Below are 23,517 nucleotides of genomic sequence, written 5' to 3'. Positions count from 1 at the left end.
ACTGCTCAAGTATTTTCCTGCAAGTCACTATTCATGCTTCAGATGGAAGGAAATCCTATCATTTACAAAAAAATGCATGATTTAGGACATTATGTTAACTGAAATAAGCTACGTATAGAAAAACACATGATCACATTTATATATAGAATCTAAAATACATTGAATTTACATAAGAGAGCTAATAGATGTGCATTAGATTCTAAAATATTAGTCAAGGATCCAAAATTTCTTTTTAATGAAAAGCTATTTAATATGTTTTAAAGGATGTATTTCAAAACACTGTGACTTTAATTAATAACAATGTTATATTTGAAACTCCTGAGTGTATTGTAAGCATTCTTACTACATACATTTTGTAGCCTAATTTATTTATTTTACAATACTTAAATAATTTTAAACAACATGCTCATAATAAATGTGCACAATTTTCATTTGTCAACTAGAAATCCTAAGTGAAACAATATGCTTACCTTGTGTTATTTAAGTCTGATCAAAGTAGAAAGGCACAAGAACACAGAAAACCATTTAATATTTCTGATTATGGAAGATCCTCTGAAGAAAAATATAAGAGGAATAAAGCAGAGTTAAGAATTACATTTGAGATGAAGGGAAAGTATTATAAGATTAATATAATTAGAGAAGGTCAGAAAATCTTTTCAGTTGAGCGGAGAACTGAAGGACATGAGGGAATAAACCATTTGCAACTACTGGGGAAAAATTCTATGCAGAAGAAGTAATAAGTGAATTCCAGTATTTTTATGAACTAGCATAAAAATACATTGATTAGTGAAGTCAGACTTTTTACCAGTTAGATGCCAGGCAAGGACTCTTTCTTGAACATAGATCGTAATGAACTTACTATCTTATTAACGCCAGTGTGAATATTTGTATAAGATAAGCAAAAACAAATAGACGGTGGAAAGGATAACAGGAAGGGAAAGTAAAGTAAAAGTGAATGGGGGAAATAAAGGGCTGAAGAAAGGAAATAAAAGAGAGAGGAATCAACAATATCTTCATATGTCTAGGAAAAAGTCTCCCATCAAGAACTTATCCCTTGCATCCTAAGAAGTATCTGCTATGCATTTGTCTTTATACAATTTCCAAACCAACAACACTTCTTTGTAGGGCATTAGGTTCTCATTTTAATCTAATTACTCAACTAAACCCTTTTTGATATCCTGGTACATATCTAGTCCTGGGTTAGTGAAATGGAAGAATAAGGCATAAATGAATATTTATATATTTAATCTTAACTTTACACTGATTAGCTTCTTGAATTTTGCTCCTATGCCCCCCACACACACCAGAGGACACACAATAATAGGGCAAAATAATAAACTGTTTAAAAAATGTCATTTTGAAACTCTTGTTTAAGGGGTGTTTAGCAAGAGTGTCATTTTTAAGTTTTCCATCCTTACATTACTCCACTCTATCAATGTACATTTTGTATGTCAAATCATTTTGAGGGCACATAAATATTATAAACTGATATGTAGTCACAATAATATAATTATTCCCACTTGAAGTAAATATTAATGTCAATTTAAGGAACATATGTTATTGTAAAGTAATTACTAATACAAAATATGTGAATATGGGTCCCTTTTTTTTGTAGCTCATCATTATTGGTTTAAATTCAGCCTTGAGCATTACTGAGAACTAAAGCCTATGTATGCTACAATAATGCATGTGAATAAAGAACTGATTTTCTTATGAAATGCAAGACAAACAGTTCATATCTTGTCAAATTTACTCTTATTACTAAATAATACACAGTCTCATACAAAAATCTCTTTGTGAACTTGAAAATTTATAACTCATGACAAATGTAGATAGGATCCTAGTTAACAAAGTTACTCACAATTGGACCAGTATGAGCAGAATGTTGTTTAAGATTCTCTTTTAAGATAGTAAGAGGCATTATGGTAACCATTGTATTCTGTTTTTACATCATGTACTACATCTATCTTTTTGATTTGACTGACTGTTTTGTTTTGTCACATTTGGTTTTATTCTCTTCAGAAAAAGTAATAAGAAATGTGGAAGTAATAAAACCCAAAATGTGCAATTGTTATTGTAAAAATAGAGGAAATGAAAGTGCTCTAAAGGATATAACTGCATGTATATTTAGGTGTATATTACTGAGGTTTTGTTGGATCATTGAACAGAATTGTTTGCAGTCTCACTGTTTGAATGTCCACTTCCTTTGCTTTAATTTTGTAACTTGAACAACTATGTCTAAGATGTCAATATGTAATCTATTTACTAGTGATTTCTTACTGTTTATTTTTTTGAAATTCTGTATTACTTTTACCCTTTTTTTTCTTTTTCTCTTTAAATAAAATTAAAAAAAAAATATTCCTATCAAAAGATTTCAGCTTAAAATTATAATGCGTCCTTTTAAACTAATGTTTAAAGACAGTAAATTAAGACAATTTATGTTATTTATGTAACAAAGCATTATGCTGATACCAATATTATGCAGTCTGAAGTAGTTTCATTGGAGAAACTGCCTATATTTTAAGAGAAAACAACTTTTTCTTTTTGCGGGAAGCCGTATTATTTATTGCAAGCATATAGATAGTGAATAATTAACAAGAAGGAGTTAGAAAACAGTTATCTTCAGCTGTAATGGAGGAACTTGCCAATGCAGTGGAGTTCTGATAATAGTGAAAATTTGAAAATGGAATCTGCCTTATCTGGAGAAAAGCTATCCCAGCTGCTAAAAGTATAAATAGGAACAAAAACAATTAACGCAGACAGAATTGAAAATCATATGGTATATTAGATAATGAAATTGTTTTTGGTAACGAAAATGCAAATGAATCCAGGGCCAAAGATGATAACACTAATGTCTTTCTTTGGAATGAAAATTCTAAAGTGACACCCTTGTTTCCCTACTAATTTAGCTTTCTACTGGTAGATAGGTAATGGGGCCAAATAGGTAATTTTCATCCCCAGATGATAACTGGAGGAAAAGAGTTGTGCAATCTAAATTTTAGTACATGGTCAATGCTTTAAAGATGTCGTGACTGTATAAATGGAAGCCTTACAGAGCAAGCATGTCAAAAGGCTATTATTTGGTGTTTTCTCAAACCGCATGTATCCTGAGGCCTTGATTAACTATTACCCATGCCCAAATTGTAGCTTAAAGGGAGACTGATGATATCTGGAGTTCTTGTCTATTACCATGGAGAGTATTTGCAAATTATTAATTCTGTGTAGTCAAATACTTTGTAGTGTTCTGTATGTTACATTCTCACCTGCCAATCAATTAGGAAACATAAAGAATTACAAGTATGTCCAAAAAGCATAGTAGATGGCCTTATTTCCAAACATGATAAGACACCAGACTCAAAGCAGGAAGGGTATAGACAGATTATCTAGTTTCTCTTTTTTACAGATAAGAAAACTGAGACCAACCAAGAGGGGGCCTCACCAGATATCTATTAATATCTTCATCTTTCTTACCTCAATCTTTCATTAAACTTTGTTACAATTTTGCTGAAGGTGAAACTAACGTAGGAACAAATTTGAGACATGTCTTCTCTTATTTTCTCACTTGTGTAGTCAACTAATTTTTTCTGCTTTAGAACACGAACATTTTCAAAGTATAATGTCCTAAATATTGCCTGAGATGCAGTTGTACTGAAACCATTTGTTTTTCTGATACTTAAATTGAATTTTATTCATGTATTTTTAATTTTTATTTGTACATATTTGCAGTACATAATGATTACATTCAATGTGGAGGATTGGAATTGGTACATGCACACATGTATCAACCACTTCTTTTCCTTTTCCCCACTCCCTTATTTTTGCCAGCGTTAGATTTATTTGCTAATCTAATATATTCTCTTAAAGTTAACTAACATACATATGGATTAACAGTTAAACAGGCCAAAAAGCATATAAAATACAAAAGACAATGACTCTAAATCAAGGTATACTTTAGACACCTTGTCCATAATGAATTGTAATGCTTATTTCTCTCTTGGTTTTCCTATTGTCTCTTATTTTGCACCTTATTTATGTATTGAGTTTCTCATATAAAAATAACATATGATAAAACATGATATTTTGGCTCATGTGTCTGATATACTTCACTTAATGTTACCATCTAAGGTGCATCAATTTTCCTACAAATGACTTGTTTATTCTTTTATTTTTATTTTTAAAAAGATTAAGATAAAAGAGGACATAACAATACAGGTCAGAACAGAACAATTTAAGCAACATAGTGTTTCACCACAAGACAACCCCACATAACAGTAGTTACCGTAGTCAAGTTTATTCTTTATGGCAGAGCAGTACTCCCTTGTGTATGAATATCATATTTTCTTTGTATATTCATCTGTCTGTAGGGCATGTTAGAGGGTAATACAGGTAATGGTGATATAGGACATGATCTGGGTGGCTGATGGTTGTATATTTACCATGTTTGCCATATGCTATATACTTTAGGAAGCTAGTTCTTGTGAAATTATTACATGTATTCACTATGTACCCTTTAACCCACGATCTTTCCTCATGCCCCAAACAAATGATACCCAGGTTAGCCAAATTTACACCTACCAGTGGCACAGTTTTTTAGAAACTAGTTTATCCCTATATGTATGAGAAGAGTGAACCCCTGACCCGTGGGAAATTTGGTCAAATTCCCCCTGCTTTGAAGCATATCTTAGTTGGCAGCGTTCCTTGCATTTAAAACTTTAAAAATATACTTTTACCTCACATTACTTTTACTTCTGACTTCCTCATTCTCTGATGGGGAACTTTGACTTTGAGCCAGCCTCACGTCACTTCCCTATTCTTCACCAGAGTAGAGGTAAGGGACTCAGAGTTACTCAGGAGGAGACAGGAGATTGTTAAAGACCTCTGGAGCCTCAAAGACCACATGTCTGATGCAACATTCTGATGGCCATAAAAGTTGCTTTTAAGATTTAGTTATTATGAATTGAACTGCCATTAACATGAGTATTTGTATATCACTATGGTATAATGTCTGTAACTCTTGGAGAGATATCAAGATGGGTAATACCTGGGTAGCTCTTTGAGGACTCCGATTAATTTTCACTTATTTTCAAAGTGAGTGTATCAATTTCCACTCCCATCAACAATGAAGATGTTTCTTTCTTTCTTTTTTTTTTTTTCCTTGCAACCTCTCCAACATTTGGTATTGGTGGATTTCTTGATAATAGCCATTGTTTCTGGAGAAAGATGCAACCTCAGTGTTGTATTTTATGTTTCTTGAATGATCAGCAATGTTTCTTTGTTTAAGTACCTATTCAATTTAGATCCCTCCTTTTTTGAAATCTGGTTTTAAATTGGGAAAATATAATTGTTTTAAATACTTCATACAGTCCAAATAGTAGTTCTGTTTCTGAGGAGAAACTGGCAAACTTTTTTTCCCATTGTATAGGGTGACTCTTTATTCTCTTGGTGGTTTCCTTTGCAGAAACTTTTTAAATTGATGTGATCCCATTTGTTTATTTTGGTAAAATTTGTTATGCAATCAATGTTCTGTGCAGAAAGTGTTTTTGCCTAAAACTATATCTTCAAGATTTTTACCTGTGTTGTTTTCCAGAAATATTTCTGTTCTTATTTTTACAATATTGATCCACTTTGATTTTAGTTTAGAGTGCAGTGAGATGAGTCAAGAGTTAATCCTCAGCATATTGTTAGATAATTTTCCATTCATCATTTGTTAAAGAGGCTACCCTCCTTTCAATATAAGTTTTGCCCATTTCTTAAAGATCGGATAGCAGAAATATGCTTGAAATTGGTACTGGAACCTTCCATCTGTTGTAGTGTTCCATATGTGTATTTCTTTTGCCAGTTCCATATGACTTTAATCACTGCAGCTTTGTAGTATAACATGAAGTCTGGGCTTGTGATGCCTGCTGTTTTGGAACTGTTGCTCAGGATTTTTTGTGTTATGTCTCTTCTATAACAATTTAAACATTTTTTCACCAGTTCTATGAGATGTGCTACTTTTATTGGCATTGCATTAAATATCTGTAACAGTTTTGGAAGTTTGGTCATTTTGATGATATTGGTTCTACCTACCCAGGTATGGGGGATATTTTTCATCTTATAATATCATTTTTATCTTATTTGTCAGAATACTGTAATTTTAATTGTAGAGGTCTTTCACTTCCTTTCTAGAATAATTCCTAAGCACTTCACTCTTCTCAGTGTTATTATAAAAGTTATTATTTCACTAAATTCTCTAATGATGACCTTGTTATTGTTGTACAAGAATATTATTGAGTTATTAATCTTGACTTTTTATCTATCTATGCTACTAAATTTGAGTTTTTAACTCTAGAAATATTTTGGCAGTGTTTGGGGTCTGTTTTGTAGGGACTGTGTCACCTGAACATAATGATAATTTAAATTCATCCTTCCCTACCCATGATGATTTTAGTTTTTTCTCTTGTCTAATTACCCTGGACAATGTTTTGAGCACAATATTGAACAGGAGTGATGACACCAGAAAGATTTGCCATATTCCTGGTTTTACATAGAAAGATTTGACTTATCTCCATTTACTATGATGTTGACCACCAGCTTATCATTATTGGCTTTAATGAGATAGACATAAAGGCTTTTTACATCTATTTTCTTCAGGGTTATTTGGTTTTTCATCTTCTTTCATAAGGAAGGTCACTATATATATATATATATATATATATATATATATATGGGGAAAAATTCACAGGTACAGATAACAGTCATATATATATTTGCACCAGATGAAATTGTAGAAGAAACTAAAAAATATCTACCCCAAAATCCAATTCAAATACAATTTACAGGAACTTGTGGGATGCAATGAAAGCAGTCCTCAGAGGGAAATTTATCGTGATGAATTCTAAAATTGGGAAAGCAGAGCAAATACATAAACAAGCTGATACTACATCTCAAACATCTAGAAAAGAAGAGCAAGTCAAGACCAAAGCCCAGAAGAGGGAGGAAATTGTAAATATCAGAGTGGAAATTAATGCAATTGAGACTAAGAAAATATTACAAAGAATTGATGAATCAAAGAGTTGGTTCTTTGAAAAAATCAATAAAATTGATAAGCTCCTATACAACCATATCATAAAAGGAAAGAAAAATTCAAAATCATGCAATGAGGAATGAGAAGGGTGAAATTACTACAGATCCTTTGGAAATACAGATCATCAATACATACTTCAAAAACCTTTACTCTCATAAGTTCAATAACACAGAAGAAATGAACAGATTCCTAGAAATATATAAACTACCAAAGCTGCATCAAGAAGATGTAAAACTACTGAATAACCCAATTTCTTTTTTTTTTAGATTTTTTAAAATTTAATTTGGAATGTATTAAAAATACAACAAAAAACAAAGCCAATCAAGAGTAATGTAGTGACATTGGTACAGAACTTCAAAGCAGGATACTGGGATAGAAGTAATAGGTACCATAATGTATCCAGTTATATTCACAATAGTTTCCAGTCAACTAGGTATAGCAAAATCAAACCAATAACAGAATATTGTAAAACCAATTGAAGGAGAATTTGAATAGAGCAGAACAGTCATTACAAAACATAACAGTGAAAATAACCTTTGCCTTCAAACAGAGCATAGAAGGAAATCCCACAAATTTGCTGCATTGCATATGGTCAACCTCTCAATAGATCTCAAAACTCTATCTCCAGTTGCTGATAGGGATGCGGAGGGGGAGAGGGAGGAGGAGATGTTTGATTGTCAGCCTGTGCACTAGTAAGCTCACCGGAACAGCTGACTGGTTATCCTCCTATCTGGTGCCACGGGTGCTTATCAAGAGGGCTGTCAAATTATCTTCTTGTGCAGCTGCCTTACTAAGTCCCAACATGGCTGTATCTCAGGTAGCCACTGGTTCTCCTCCTGGAGGCACCAGGGATGCTTACCAATAGGGTAGACAAATTGCCTTCTTGTGCAGAAGCCTAAGTCCCACCATGGCCAGGTCTCGGGTAGCCACTGGTTCCAATAATCCAATTTCAGTTAATGAAATTGAAAACATAATTAGGCCTTACCAACAAATAAAAGCCAATGTCCTGATGGACTCACTGCTGAATCTACAAGAAGACAATGCCAACACTCCTCAAACTTCAATGAAATTGAAAGGAAACAACTTTCCCTAACTCATCCCTAGAAGCAAGTATCACTCTAATACCAAAGCCGAAGACTTAACCAAAAAAGATAACTACAGGCCAATCTTCCTAAGCAACATAGATGCAAAAATCTTCATTAAAATACTGGGAGGTAGAATAGAACAAGTCATCAAGAAAATTATACACCACAACCAAGTGAATTTCATTCTAGGAATGCAAGGATTGTTCAATGTATGAAAATCAATAAATATTAATGCACCATATCAATAGATCCAAAGAAAAGAATCACATGATCATCTCAATAGATGTAGAAGAAGCTCCTGGAAAAGTCTAGCTCTCATTAATGATAAAAACCTACAGAAGAAATAAATAGATGGTTTTTACCTCAATCTGATAAAAGGTATATTTTAGAAACTAACATCCAGCATTTTACTAAAAGTCAAAAACTGAAAGCTTTCAACATAAAATCAGGAACAAGACATGAATTTTCACAATCACAGCTCCTATTAAATATAGTTGTGGAAATATTAGCCAGAGCAATTAAGAGAGAGAAATAAAAGGAATAAGAATAGTGTAGTGGTTGATTGTGTCAAGTTGAGACATTTAGAAGCTTAACTAAGTGGGTTTAGCAACTCTATACCCAAGGGTGTGGAAGGAGACCCACCATAGAGTGACTCATCACCTGGAAGTATAAAAGGGAAAGATGAAGGATGAATGCATTCCATTCTTTGGAGAAGCTCCAGTCTTTGCCTTTGGTTTGAATCTTGACTCCTGACTTGCAGTGCGGACTCTTCAGCTTTCCAGTTTAGACTCTTCAGCCTTTCATTGTGGAACCTTCGACCTCTGTCACAGACCCATTGGCCTGCTGGTATAGACATGCGCAAGACACTAAGGTGAACTCCAGAACTTAGACTGAAACTTTCAGCCTCCAGTGTGTAGACACCTTCTGTATGCTTCCTCATCCAACTCTGTGGCTGACCATCATAACCCAATCTTGTTGTTTCTTATATATCTGTGTATCTTGTGTTATATCTATTTTCTCTAGTAAAACCATGACTAATACAGATTTTGGTACAAGGAGTGCAGTCATTGCTGTGACTACACCTGACCATGTTTTATGGGAGGCTTTGAAAATGCTTTGTGGGCAGAGTTTGGAAAGGTTTGGACATGTCACCTGGATGCATAGAGCTGGGGCAGTTTAGGCTATTCTGTAGAGGAGATTCCAATCAGAGTTCAGGAGACCATAAAGATTATAGAAAACCTGTTAGTAAAGACCAGGTTTGGGAGGTTTGTGCCTGGAAGGACTTCATTCATTGTTGGAAACCTCACAATGGCTTGGCAGAAAGTTTGTCTGCATTTTGCTTATGCCTAGAGACTTTGCCTGAGACTGAGATTAAGGACAATGGACTGATTAATCTGGCAAAGGAAATTTAAAAGCAGTCAAATGTTGAGACTGTGACATGGTTATTGTTGGGGGCTTTTAGCCAGATATATGTGGTAAATCAAGAGCAAAGAGCCCAGCAGGCTAATTTAAAATGCTACGAGTTTGGCCAGAAGAAAAACTCCAATAAAGCTGTGGATTGTAAAGATAGAGCTGAGACTTCGACTGCTGAGAAGGAACAGGGAAATAAGAAAGATGGCCAGAGTGCATCCCAGGAAGGAGTGGGTCTCCATACTTTGCAGTGTCAAAACTGCAAAAGTGAAAGAATTTGTTCAGAGGAGAAAGCTTCAGAGCACCATGCTCCAAAATGGTGACAGAGGCCCCATGAGGTTCCAGAATGGCAGCAAACACACGAGGTTCCAGAATGGCAGAAACATAGAGAAGCTTTTCCTCACAATCAGGTAAACAGAGCCCTGTGATTCAGGCACTGGACCCCTACAACCAAGAGAGAGAAAAGCCTGGCTACTGCGTCAGCTAGAAGCAAACATTGGCGACATCCACATGGTGCTGCTTGTAGGTGCAAGGAAAATCCACAAGTTCTGAGGGTTAGACAGCTTCCACCTCAATTTCAAAGGGCCTGGGAGGCCAAGCAGTGTGCCCCTGTGGGCAATTTGTAAAGATGCAATGGTGAAGCCAAAGGTGCAGTGGAGACCCCAAAAGTTTGAAAAAACCAGAAATGTGATCTTCCAAGGAAAGCTGCAAAAAGCAAGCACAAAGGTTTTAAGAGAAAAGCTGAGGGACCTAAAATCCCTGAAAGTACCATGGGTATGGAATCACCCAAGCCTTTTGGAGCTTGCAACCAGATTGCTTCAAATGCTGAGCATAAATCTGTGGGACTTAATGTTCCCTTGCTGGATGTTTGACTTGCTTTGTTTCCAATGCTTTATATTCCCCTGTTTGTAACTTTTGTAATGGTAATCCTTATCTTGTGCCTTTGAATTTCAGAAATATTAACCTTGTTTTATTTGTAGAGAGGGTTACAGTTAAGAATTGACCATGGATAGCGGAGAAGACTTGGAACTTGGATTTCTCAGCAATGCTAAAATTGTTAGGACTTTGAAGACTCTTAAAGATGAACTAAATGTCTTTTGTATAAAGGATATACATGAGTCTTTGGGGGAAATGGGTGAAGCATCATGGTTTATGTGAGCCCCAGGCCTCATGTGTTTGCAGTGTGCATTTATTTGTCTTTGGTTCATTGTCTAGCACTTGGATTGATGGTGTCAGTGCTATACCCTCCTAGAGGTGGAGCCAGCATACAATTAATGGCTGAAAGAAGGTGTGTCTCTCTCCCTTGCTGGTTTTTGCCCTGCTATTTGTAACCACTATGAACTGTGCCCTCGGCATGCCACCTGGCCTGAGAGCTAACTGAGTATGGATTAAAATCTCGAAAAAACTGTAAGAAATAAACCTTTCCTTTTCCAACTTTGGGCATCAGGTATTTTGTCTCAGCGAGGAGTAAAAAGTAACTAAGACAGATAGGAAAGCAAGAAGTTAAATTATCATTATTTGCAAATGACGTGGTACTCTACATATAAGACACCAAAAACTCCATTGAAAGAGTTCTAGATCTAATAATCAAATTCAGTAATGTAGCTGGGTACAGAATTAACACTCAAAAACCAATACCACTCCTGTATACAAATAGCAAACTCAATGAGAGAGAAATTAGGGAAACCACATTCTTTAAAATAGTACAAAAAAATGAAATAATTAGAAATCAATCTAATAAAGGAAGGTAAAGATTTGTATATTGAAAATCATATTATTCTGAAAAAAGAAATATAAGAGGATTTCAGAAATTGGAATGATATTCTCTGTTCATGGATAAGTACAAACATTGTGAAAATGACCATTTTCCCAAAATTGTTATACATATTTAAAGCAATTTCTATCAAAATATCATTACTAAACTTTACAGTTCTAGAGAATTTTTTCCTAAAATTCATCTGGAACAAGAAGAGATCTAGAATAGGAAAGGACATTCTGGGCAACAAAGGCAGGGCAAGAGGTATCACAATCCCTGAACTGAATTTGTACTATAAAGCTATTGTGTTAAAATCAGTATGGCATTGGCAAAAAACAAATCTAAATATCAGTGAAATATATTAGAAGATACAGCCACAACTACAAACACAATCAGCCACCTTATCTTTAACAAAAGGACCAGACATTTTCAGTGGAAGAAAGACAGCCTCTTTTATATGTCATGCTGAAATAACTGACTTTCTATATGCCAAAAAATATAACTAGGTACATGTCTGTAACCATGCAGTAAACTAAATTCAAAATGGGTTGAAGATTTAAATATTAAAACAGAAACACATTGGTTAGGGTTATTTTTTTTTTTTTATACCAGAGATCAAACTCATGACCTTGTGCTCGTCAGGCAGGCGCTTACTCTGCTGAGCTAAATCCCCAGCCCCATAAACCTATTATTGTTTAGATGTATGGAGTATCCCAAATGTCTCAAACATTTGGAAAGTGTTTGAATCATGGGAAGGATATATTCAGCAGGCTATTCATCAATGGATGAGGTCAGTACTACTGAGAGGGAAGTGCTGGTTAGAGATACGTCACTGAGGGTCTGATCTGGAAGGGTGTTTTTGTCTCTGTCTCATCCTCTCTGCTTCCTGAACACCATGAGGTAAGCAGATTTCTTCTGCGTTCCTTTCAGTCCTAGCATTTCTGCCTTGAAGCCAAAATAAACCTTTCTTTTATTTTAGCTGGTCTCAGGTATTTTTTTCCTGGCAACATGAGAGTGACTAAGACAACACACTCCCAAAAACTGAGCCATAGGCAAAAATAGAACATTCATAAAATAAATATGTAAGGTAAATGAAAGCATGACATACTTAACCTTACTTATTTGAAACATATAAATTAGATAGAACATCATTTTTTACCCTATGAAAGTTGCAAACAAATTAAAGCTAATTGCTATCTAGTGTTCTTATGTGTGGGAGGGGAAAAGAGAGTAGGAGTATAAATTGTTAAATCTTTTACATAAGGGCAATTTGTTACTACTCAGCATAATTTGTCACTATTAATAACTACACAATATGAAACCCAAAGCATCTACTTTTGAGAAATTATAATTTATACTTTGTGGTGACATTTACTTATCAAAAGCCTTAAGAATTTATACAAACTTTGATCTACAGTATATAAAATGTATTAATCAAAAATTTCTATAAATGTACAAAATTAGAAGCAATGTAATTGTCCAACAAGGAACAGATTAAATAAATTATGATTCTATAATCCATGTTCCTGAGACAGCTTTAAAATTCATGTAATAAAAATGTGTTTATGATTTTGAGGGTGCCACACAAGGAAAACATCTAGCCCCCTGGCTGAGTGCATCAAACTGCCAACTATTATCTAGCTCTATCCCTTCATTCCCCTCAGCACTGGGCTGCAAAAGTGACTACCAAACAGCAGACCTGACTGAGGGCAAGGCCCAGAGAATAGATAAAGGCAAATGATTTGGCCACTTTAGGGCAAAATAATGGCTTAATCAGTAGCACTTGCCTCAAGAAAATTCCACAGCTAGTGTAAAAAAAAAAAGCAAATACAAACAAATAAGCAAAAATCTAGCATGAGTTTGTTTCCCAAGAGAGATATATTCATGGAAGACTAGAGTTTGAGAAGAAACCTAGTGCAGAATTTAATTGCCATTTTAGGTAAGGGTTGATCATATTTGGTTGAGCCACAGAAGGCCAATGCTATAATTTCACTTCAGGACTGAAGTGTTACATTAAGATAGTGACTGAGCAAGAGACAGACAAGGTAGAAAGATGGTGAGAGGGTGAGGGATAGATATAGATCTCTGAGAATTTCAAGCTCAGGCCAGGAAGGCAACAGGACATGCACTCATGTTTGAAGGCTGAATTTGGTAGGTGTGATTTTCTGAGGTCTCTGTAGCTGAAGGTGATAGCATTGAGTCCATCATTTTGCTCGAGCTTCCACCCTGCTGCCTACATGCAGCAGAGACTAGCGGTATGGTAACTTCTCTATATACTAACGTGAGGTGGGATGTGTCTCAGTGTGGATAAGTGACACTGTCTGGAATATACAGAGGGCTGCGTTTCTTGAGTAAATAACTCACCTCATAAACCAACAGGCTATAGAGCTGTTTGAGAGAATCATGACTTACTGGATTGCAAAGACTGCAGTTCCTAGAAGAAAGCCACTCATTTGGAAATACATAGAAAAGACTTTTTGACCTCTATTTTCCTCCTCTATTGAATTTCTTGTGAATGGAATGCTATTTCTATTGGTTTCCTTTTGCCTTTTTATTTTTGTTGTGATTTGGTTTTGTTTTTTCTTTTACTCTGCTCACTTTCACACTTTTCATTTGTTCTCTCAATATATTTTTCCTGCAGCATACTATTTTTTTTATTTCTCCATTTGGTTCATTCATTATGTTACTTTTATCTAATACTACTAATTTCCTTTAACTTCTTAATAGAATTCCCTATTCCACTTTCATCGATTTTTCTCAAATTTCAGCCTTTGTTTTTTTGAATTGTACTTTTTTCTTGTTCCCATTTTCCCCAAGCTCTATCCTTACTACTGTAACCATTAAGTGTTATGAATCTATAGATAATTACTTTGAGTGCTGTTGCATTTTTAGTGGAAACAAAGTTATTAAAATGAGTAGATATTTTCTGTAGGTAAATATCTGTTTTGTCTTGGTGTTTGTAATGCATTCTTATAGTTCATTTTTGTGGTCAACAAGGGTACATTATTATTTCATAAGGTTAGATAATAACCACTTTGAATCTGTTATTATTATAGTTGCTGGTGTGTTTACTAATTTAGTTAAGATGGCATAGTTGTTTCTAACAATTGATTTTCTCTTTATCTTATATCTGGAATTCCAGGGGTTTCTAAGTAATATCATGGCCCATTTCTGAAGAATTGGATACTGACCAAAATAAGCTGCAACTTCCTCATGCAAATTAACAGAGGGAGTTGGAATCTGAAAGAAAGGTAAAAGCCAGTAGCTAGTTAAACCAAGAGAGTACCTCTTAAATTAACTCCATACTAGCACCAAAGCTACTCACTTTAGTCAACCTACAAACTATAGCACAAAAAGCAAAGAAATGCATAATTATTAAGAGAAACTCAAAAAGACAACAAAATTGTGCCTCCAAAAACTTACAATTTCTCCAAAGACAATCCACGGAACATCAACAGAAAGGAAATCAAAAGCCATATATTTGTAACATGAAAAAACAGTGGCAGTAACAATAAAATGACTAGCAAATTCAAATATGCACTTAAAAAGATAATGATTCTAGTGAAGCAAAAAAACCAGAGAGTCTAAAGATGATACCATTAATAAATTAATAGAGCTAAAGAAAGAAAGACATGCAAAACTTCAATGTCTGATATACGATAGTATTGGAGTCCATAAAAGAAAATTCCAAACAGAATCCTAAAGAGTGAAATTTTTTGAACTATAGCCAACAAAATTAATTCATAAGAGGACATAGTATAATATCTAGAAGACATGGCAATGATTGGTGTTCAATTCATGAGCAATTCTTTAAAAACAACAACAGAACATGAGAAACAGGTTCAACATATGTGAGATGACTCAAAGAAGATCAATCTGTTTAACAGAACTCATGAAAAATCAGAAGGGAACAAAAGGGACTAAAAACCTATTTTTAAAAGAGTAAATATCCTATGTTCAATTATATTATGCCTGATGATATAGACAATTCTATTGAAAATAACAAGAGACAGCATAGTAACTACTGTAGATCACCTAGTATTGTGGTTTTATATGCCTTTTTCATTTCATGTTTTTCTAGGACTTTGTTTTGTTGTCTTGTTTTGATCTGTTTTTCCCTATAATACAGAAAGGATAGGTATACATGTAGTTATTCACACATATGTAGAATTTCTAAACAGTTTACGGGAACAGGTTATATAGTGCATGATGTAATTAACAGATACTCTGAAGAAGAAAAGACACTAAGATACCCAGTGATAATTCTGTGGCATTATTATATAAAATCTATCAATACTATTATTCACTGTTTAGAGTGATATCAGTTTAGTCTCTTATGTTTAATTTCAACATATGTAAAGACATGGAGAGCTATTTCGAAGAGAACGAGAGACGTTATGGCAGCCATTGTTGACTTCCCTATTGTCTGGTCTTGAAGACCTAAAAAGCCTTCATCATCGTGTTCTGATTCATTTAGTACTATAATTTTCAGTATGCACTCACTGTGTGTGAAGGTGGGGACAACTATTTGGAAGAAAACAAGAGACAATATGATAGACAGTGACGTTCCCCAGTGGTCTTGCTTTGAAATCAGAGTTTCTTAAAATTGTTTGCTTATGATCTGATTTGTTCTGTTTAATTTTACCCTCTTTAAAATAAAAAAGAGGAAGTATCAGAAAACATCCAATTATTTAAAAACAAATTAAAATATAGATAAATGAGGCTTACAGAAATGCATATAGCCACATTCAGAAAACCACCACTCCATGACACATTATGTTAAAAATATAAGAAATCTGTCATAAGGAAAGAAGTCATATAAGCTTTTAGAGAAAAGCAATGAATCACTCATAATTCAAGACACATCATAACTGTAGCACATTTCTCAGCACAAAGATTAAAGGCAAGGAAAACATGGAGTAAAATAGTCCAAGCCCTAACAGAACAAAATACATATATTCAATGCAGATCGCTATATCTGCGAACACTAACTCTGGAAACTGGTGGAAAAATAAAATATTCCATACTAAAGAGCACCTATGTAAATTCATGACCATCAAACTGATACTCCAAAAAGTTCTCAAGTATATCCTATAGACAATGCAGTTAACAGTGCCAGAAAGTCCTTGAATCCCCAAGGTTGGGTAAGCAAGTGATAAGAGGAGGAAAAAAATGAAATTAGCAGCAGAAAGATAATACAGCAACAAAAATTAGTTAATACCCATCGCTTATAAGCATCAATATGAATGGTTGTAATTTTCAAATAAAACATAGATTAACAGAATGAATCAAGAACCAACATGCAACAGTGAGTTAAAACACTTTTAACATAAAAAGGAAATGCATAGGTCAAAAAGGAAAGGAAAGGATAAGATACTCCATGCAACAGGAATGTGGAATCAATCAGGTATAGCTATACTATTTTCAGACAAAGAGGACTTTAAGCTAGAACTGATCAGAATAAAGGTAAAAGGATGTTACATATTGCTTAAAAGAACTCTACAATGGAAGAGATAACAGTTATAAACAAATATGCACCAAAACCAGTTGTACACAATTTCATAAATTATAAACAATGAGACACAGAAGACCAGATAAGAATCAATAAATTCATAGTGGGAACTGCAATACATTTTATATTTATACTAGTATAAACATATAAATAAATTAAACAAAAAATTCAACACACAAATATCAAAGTTGAACCAAACATTTAAATATATAGAAGATGTATCTATATCTTCCCAGCATAAACTGAATACAGTCTTTTGGTAGCACATGGATTTTCTCCAAAGTAGACCACATAGTAGCCAATAAATCATGTCTAAATAAATGTTAAAGATTAATAGTTTGTCATTCATATTATCATCACATAGTGCAATGAAACTAAACATCAATGGCAAAAGAAACCACATAACCACATAAATTATCCAAAGGCATGGAAGTTGTACCATACATGCTAAATAATCAGTAAATCACAAAGAAATTAAGGGAAAATAAGACATTTCTGAAGATTAAATGATAATGTCAATACCACATGCCAGAATTTAAGAGATCTTAAGTTGTTCTATGAAGGAATTTTAAAGTTGTGAATGCCTATGTCAGAAAAAAAGAATCAGTGCAAATAACCTAAGCACATCAAGTTCCTAAAAAAATAGCATTCAAGTCTAGAGCTAGTACAAGGTCGGAAATTATAAAGACAAGTGCATAAATGAATGAAGAGATACAATAATATAAAGAATAGATGAACTGAAGAGCTGGTTATTTGAAAGAACAAACAAAATGTACAAACTCTTAACAAATAACAAAAGTGGAAAGAAAAGACACAAATAAATGCAGCTGGAAATGAATTAGAAGGCATTAAAACGGACACCAATGAATTTCACAAGATTATTTACATCGACTTCATAAACTCTGACAATCAATTGGGAAACTCAGAAGAAATTGATAGAGTTCTAAGTATATAATGAACTGCAGAACTTAACCAAGAAGTCTTACAAACACTAAATAATGAACTAACAGCCAATGAAATCAAAGTACTACAAAAAGCTACCAAATAAGAAATGCCCAAAACCTGATGCATTCACTGATAATTCCACAAAAACTTTAGGGAAGACCTAATGCCACACTCAATATCCTTAATCAAACTGAAAAGAGAATTTGTATGAGCCAGAATAAATCCATAATAAGAAAAGATATCCTGAGTAAAACACAAAGGAGGAAGCATCATAATCTGAGATTTCAAGGTATATTACAAAGCTACAGTGATACAGACACATGGTATTGTCATAAAAAACTTTCGCTTTTTGGATGAATAGAACAGAAAAGAGGAGGTAGAAATAACCTCACAAACATTCAGGTGTTTAATCATTGCTAAAGAATTTCAAAACATACACTAGAAAAAAAGCAGTTCTGGAAACTGAATATCTATATTCAGAAGATTGAGTCTTGGCACCTATGTATCACAGTGTACTAAGCTAATATTAAAATGGAGCAAATATATAAATACTAAAACAGCTGTCATAGTTACTTTTTACTCATTGCTGAGACAAAATACCTGAAGCCCAAAGTTGGGAAAGGAAAGGTTTATTTCATACAGTTTTTGGAGGTTTCAGTCCTTACTCAGTTGGCCCCAAGGCAGGCTGGCATGGTGGGGCCTCAGTTCATGGTGGCTGCAAACAGCAAGGTAGAAACCAACAAAAGAGCGAGACACACCTTCTTCCTGCCATTACATTACCTCCTGGCTCCACCCTTATATGGGTGTAGCACTGACATCATCAACCCAAGCAATAGACAATGAACCAATCACAAATGCACAATGCAAACTCATGAGGCCTGGGGGCCACAGACATAAACCATGACAACATTAAAATTTAGCTTGCTGGAAGACAAAAAGGTGAAAATCTTGAAGACATAGGCATAGGTAAGAATTTTATGAACAGAATATCAAAAGTACAAGAAATAATAGTGATAATCACCAAATGAGATCATTTAACATTCAAAAACTCCTGCACAGCAAAAGAAACAAACAACAGAATGAAGACACAATCAACAGAATGGAAAAATAAATTTGCCAGTTATCCCTTGGGCAGTAAGCTAATGTAAGAACGAAGAATTTTTTTTTTTAAATTAGAAACTCTAAAAACAAAGACCTATCTAAAAGAATGAGTGACTGAAATGAATTGACAGTTCTCAGAAGTACAAATGGCCAAAAATCCATGAAAAACAGATTAACATATCTGGCCATTAGCGAAATGAAATTTAAAGCAACACTGTGATAGCGAAATGAAATTTAAAGCAACACTGTGATATCATCTTACTCTAGAAATAATGTCCATCACCAGAAAATCAAATATCAAATGATTGCAAGGCTATGGAAAAAAAGGAAAACTTCTACACTGTTGGTAGAAATGTCAACTAGTACAAACACTATGTAAATCAGTATGGAAATTCAAAAAACTAAAATTAGAAATTCCACCTCACTCTACTCTTTCTTTGTCAGGTATATTCTTAAAAGAGTTAAAGTGACGATTTCTAGTGCTACATGCATAGCTGTGTTTATAGTAGCACAATTTATAATAGATTAATCTTAGATATTGCCTATACATGCATCAAGAGATGAGTAGTTAAATAAAATGGCACTATTCACAAAAGCCAACTATTGTGCCACAAAGAATAAACTTGAGACTTCCGTAGGTGAATGGCCTCACACTGAGACCACAATATTAAGTGGAATAAATCAGACATATTGGCTTGAATATTGCATGTGAGAAACTCGGTGTATAAATAAAGAGCAAAATAAAAGACAGGATGAAGAAGGTATAACTTTTTAATTTCTTAAGAAGGAAAAATTTATTTTGGCTCATGATTTCAAAGGTTTTGGTCCATGGATAACTGGCTGAAAGGAAGAAATATTATGGCAGAAGGTAATGGCATGGCTAATCTGCTATGTTTGTGGCATTTGAGAACCTGAATAAAAGAACAGCATCAGAAGGGAAGAAACCAGGGACCAGCTATAGTACCGAAAGTCATGCCTCCCATGACCTAATTAATCATAACAAGAAATGTGGTTTATTAAATTCCAAGTTGGTCCCCAAACCATGCAAGTTAACATTCCAGGTTACTTGTTACAGAGTTCTAGTATACATGACAACAATTTCCATTTAAGTCATTTTAAATGTATAGTTCATTCGCATTATGTTCCAAAAGTTCAGTAATGTCCATTATCCATCTCTAGAATTTTTTCATCATTTGGCATAATACATTTTACAATGCTGTGTACTATTTTGCTGTTTTTCTTTAGTGAACTCAGTGACTACTCTCTATTTTTAATTAATTAATTTTATTGGTACATTTTAGATATAGATAATGATCACATTCATCCTAGGGAATTTGCACCTGCACATGATATATATTGATTCTTTCTCTCTCATTTTCCTCTTTTACTTTCCATCTGTTCCACTCCTTATTTACAAAACTTTATTCATTTTTTCTTTTTTCCTCCTCTTTCTATTCCATTCCTTTCTTTCCACTTCTCCTATGCCTGCTCCCTAGGCACCATTCCCACTTGAACATTTTCTATTTCACAATATTGGTTGTATGTTTTGGGCCATATTTACACATTTGGTTTCTTACATCAGAGAATAGTACAATATTTACAAATGTGTGTCTGATTTATTTCACTTAGGACTATGGTCTCTTGGTGCATCCATTTACCCAGAAATGTCTCAAGATTATCCTTATTTATGGCTGAGTATTACACCATTCTATAAAAATGCATATTCGTTATTTTTTCATTGGTTGATGGGCATTTGTGCTTTTATCAAAATTTAGCTATTACAAACTTTACTATTATAAACATGATTGTGCAGATATCTCTTTGGTATGATGACTTTACTTCTTCTTGGGAAGGATTAAATAAGGAGAATATCTTTGTGAAAAGGAATACCTCTTTTTAGTTTTTCAAACAAAATCACAGTGCTTATACCCAGTCTACGATCCCACCAACAGCAGGGAAGTGTTTAGTTTTCCCCACAGCCCCATCAGAATTTGTTATTAGTCAATTTCTTGAATCAGCATTATTTGAATCAACATCTTTTGGAAGACCAGTGATACTGAATAATTTTTCATATATTGATATTTCATTTGTACTATTTGATCTGCAAAGTGCATATCCCTTTCAGATGCTATTTTCTGGATAGGTTCTTTAAATATGGAGGACATAATTTTTGATTAGTTGTCTCAAGAACAGCTAGCAAAGAATTTTTTCAACTCTGACATTTTAGATTGTTATCATTAGGAACATGCCTTTTCTGGGGAGTGGGGGAAAGAATATATTTACTGGGTAAAGAAAGCATCTGAGAGAAAGAGAGAGAGAGAGGGATAGAGAGAGAGACAGAGTGAGAGAGACAGAGAGAGAAAGAGAGAGAGAGAGAGAGAGAGAGAGAGAGAGAGAGAGAGAGAGAGAAACAGACAGACAGAGAGAAAGAGGGAGAGAGAGAGACAGAGAGAGAGAGATAGAGATAGAGAGAGACAGACTCAGTCCTGATTGGGTTGCTGAGGACCCATCCTGTTCTAGGGATTGTCATAGGACAAAACCATGAAATCAGGTGGGGTCAAGGTGGGGAAAAATAGGAAATTACAAGGTGGGCATGAGATGGAGACAAAACTATAGTCAACTCTTAGGATTATGAGTGTAGTTGATCAGGTAATATTGACTAAGTGGTAATCAAATGGGGAAGCAAATCACATAGCAAGCAGGCCTGAAACAGAACAGGGGGTGGGTCAGTGGCTCTTCTTGACTTTTCTAAAGTGATCAATACCTATTTAGAATATCAACTATTCCGGGCTGTGCTGGTACATAACTGTAATACCAGGTACTCCAGGAGCCTGAGGCAGGAGGATCCCTGCGTATTTGAAATCAACATGGGCTACCAAATGTGCTCAAGTCCAGCCTGAACTGCATGGTGAGAACCTGTCCCAGACTAAAAAAAAAAAAAAAAATCAATGATTCTAGGTAGCAGTTGCATGATTCCAGCTGGGATTTGGTTTGGTTTGGTTTGTTTTGGTATTGAGATGAGGTCTCTGCTATGCAGTCCAGGCTGACCTTGAACTCACTATGGAGCCCAAACTGTTCTCAAACTCATGGTGATTCTGCTGTCTCAGGCTCCAGATTGAGTCGCAGGCTTATAGGCATGTCTCAACACACCCCGCTGATGACTAATATGTTTTTGTTTTGTTTTGTTATAGAGAGTCAGACTCAGGACCTCATGTTGTTTTCCAGGCAGGTGCTGTGCTGCTAAACTATATCCCTGGTCCTGAACATCTAATTTTTGAGGAAGTGCTAACATTACTCACCCAAGTGGATAAGGAACCAAGAGAGCAGTTCTGTTTTATCTTTTTTTTCTTTTCTTTTCTGCTTTCTTTTCTTTTGTCTTTTCTTGGCCAATATGATTTGGTCTGGTCTGGTCTTTCTTTTCTCTTGGGTTTTGGGTTTTTTATGTTTGTTTGGTTTGGTTTGGTTTGATTTTGGAGACAAAGTTTCAATGTGTATTTCAGGCTGGTCCTGAACTTACCATGTAGCCAGGCTGGCAGCAAATCTCCTCCTGCCTCAGCCTCTCCAGTGCTGAGATCACAGAATAAACCTCCAAACACAGCCAGTTACTAGTTATTCAATATTTTACACTCTTCACTCATCCAGGGTAACCATGTGCCTTGTATCTGTGTCTTTCTGTCTGTATCTCTGTCTCTCTTTCCCTCTCTCATTTTAAAAGAAATAAATCATGGACAAGGGATATAGCTCAGCAATACAGCACCTGCCTGGCAAGTGCAAGGTTGTAAGTTTGAACCCTGGTACCAAAACAGGGAAAGAAAGAAAGAAAGAAAGAAAGAAAGAAAGAAAGAAAGAAAGAAAGAAAGAAAGAAAGAAAGAAAGAAAGAAAGAAAGAAAAGAGAGAAAGAGAGAAAGAAAGAAAGAAAAAAATTTATTAAACAAAAGGAAAAAAAAACAAAACACGAAAAGGGAGATGGGAGGTCAGATGGCCACCCTATGGTAAGAAGTAATTCCTATCAGGGACAAAATATGAACAGTCACAAAAACCTATTACTGAGTGTCATAGAAAATGGTAACGGATGGCAAAGAACTGTGGAGGGCACATTGGCAAACTTGAGACAGAAAACAAAATGCTGCACAAATACTCAAAAAACAAGCTATGCGTCGTGCCAAAGCACAGATTTCAAAGCTTCCTTGCATGGTGAGAATTAAAAAAAAATGATTTGAATTTTAGGCTGGTAGTCACACATCAGCCATTAGTGGGCCTGAGGGTCAAAGGGGTGGGGGTGGGATATCCAAGTACAGCTTGTTTGTCAGTGAATTAAGTAAAGAATTCCAGTATCTGCCTAGAATGTATTTATCTTTCATCCTTTAGATATCCAGAGCCCAAAGTGACACCGCCAGAACATAGTCACATCCTAAGACCATGCATTGTGCACATTCCTTCTGATATCTGGCCACCTGGCACTCTAACCCCAGAAAAAGACAGGGAGCCTTAGCCTATACACATTCATGAGGTGATCAAACCAGTAATAGCAGGAAAGGAAGGATCCTTTAAGGACTCTGGGTTAAATTAAGAAGTTCCTTTTTTTTTTTTTTTTTTTTTTTGTATTTTGAGACAGGGTCTCTCTATGCAGTTCATGCTGGT

The sequence above is a fragment of the Cavia porcellus genome, unplaced genomic scaffold, assembly GCF_034190915.1.
Source record: "Cavia porcellus strain 051 isolate PalLab524CR breed Dunkin Hartley unplaced genomic scaffold, mCavPor4.1 scaffold_3, whole genome shotgun sequence".
NCBI classification, from domain to species: Eukaryota; Metazoa; Chordata; class Mammalia; order Rodentia; family Caviidae; genus Cavia; species Cavia porcellus.
The sequence above is the reverse complement of the archived record's forward strand: the minus strand, read 5'-3'. Positions refer to the sequence as shown.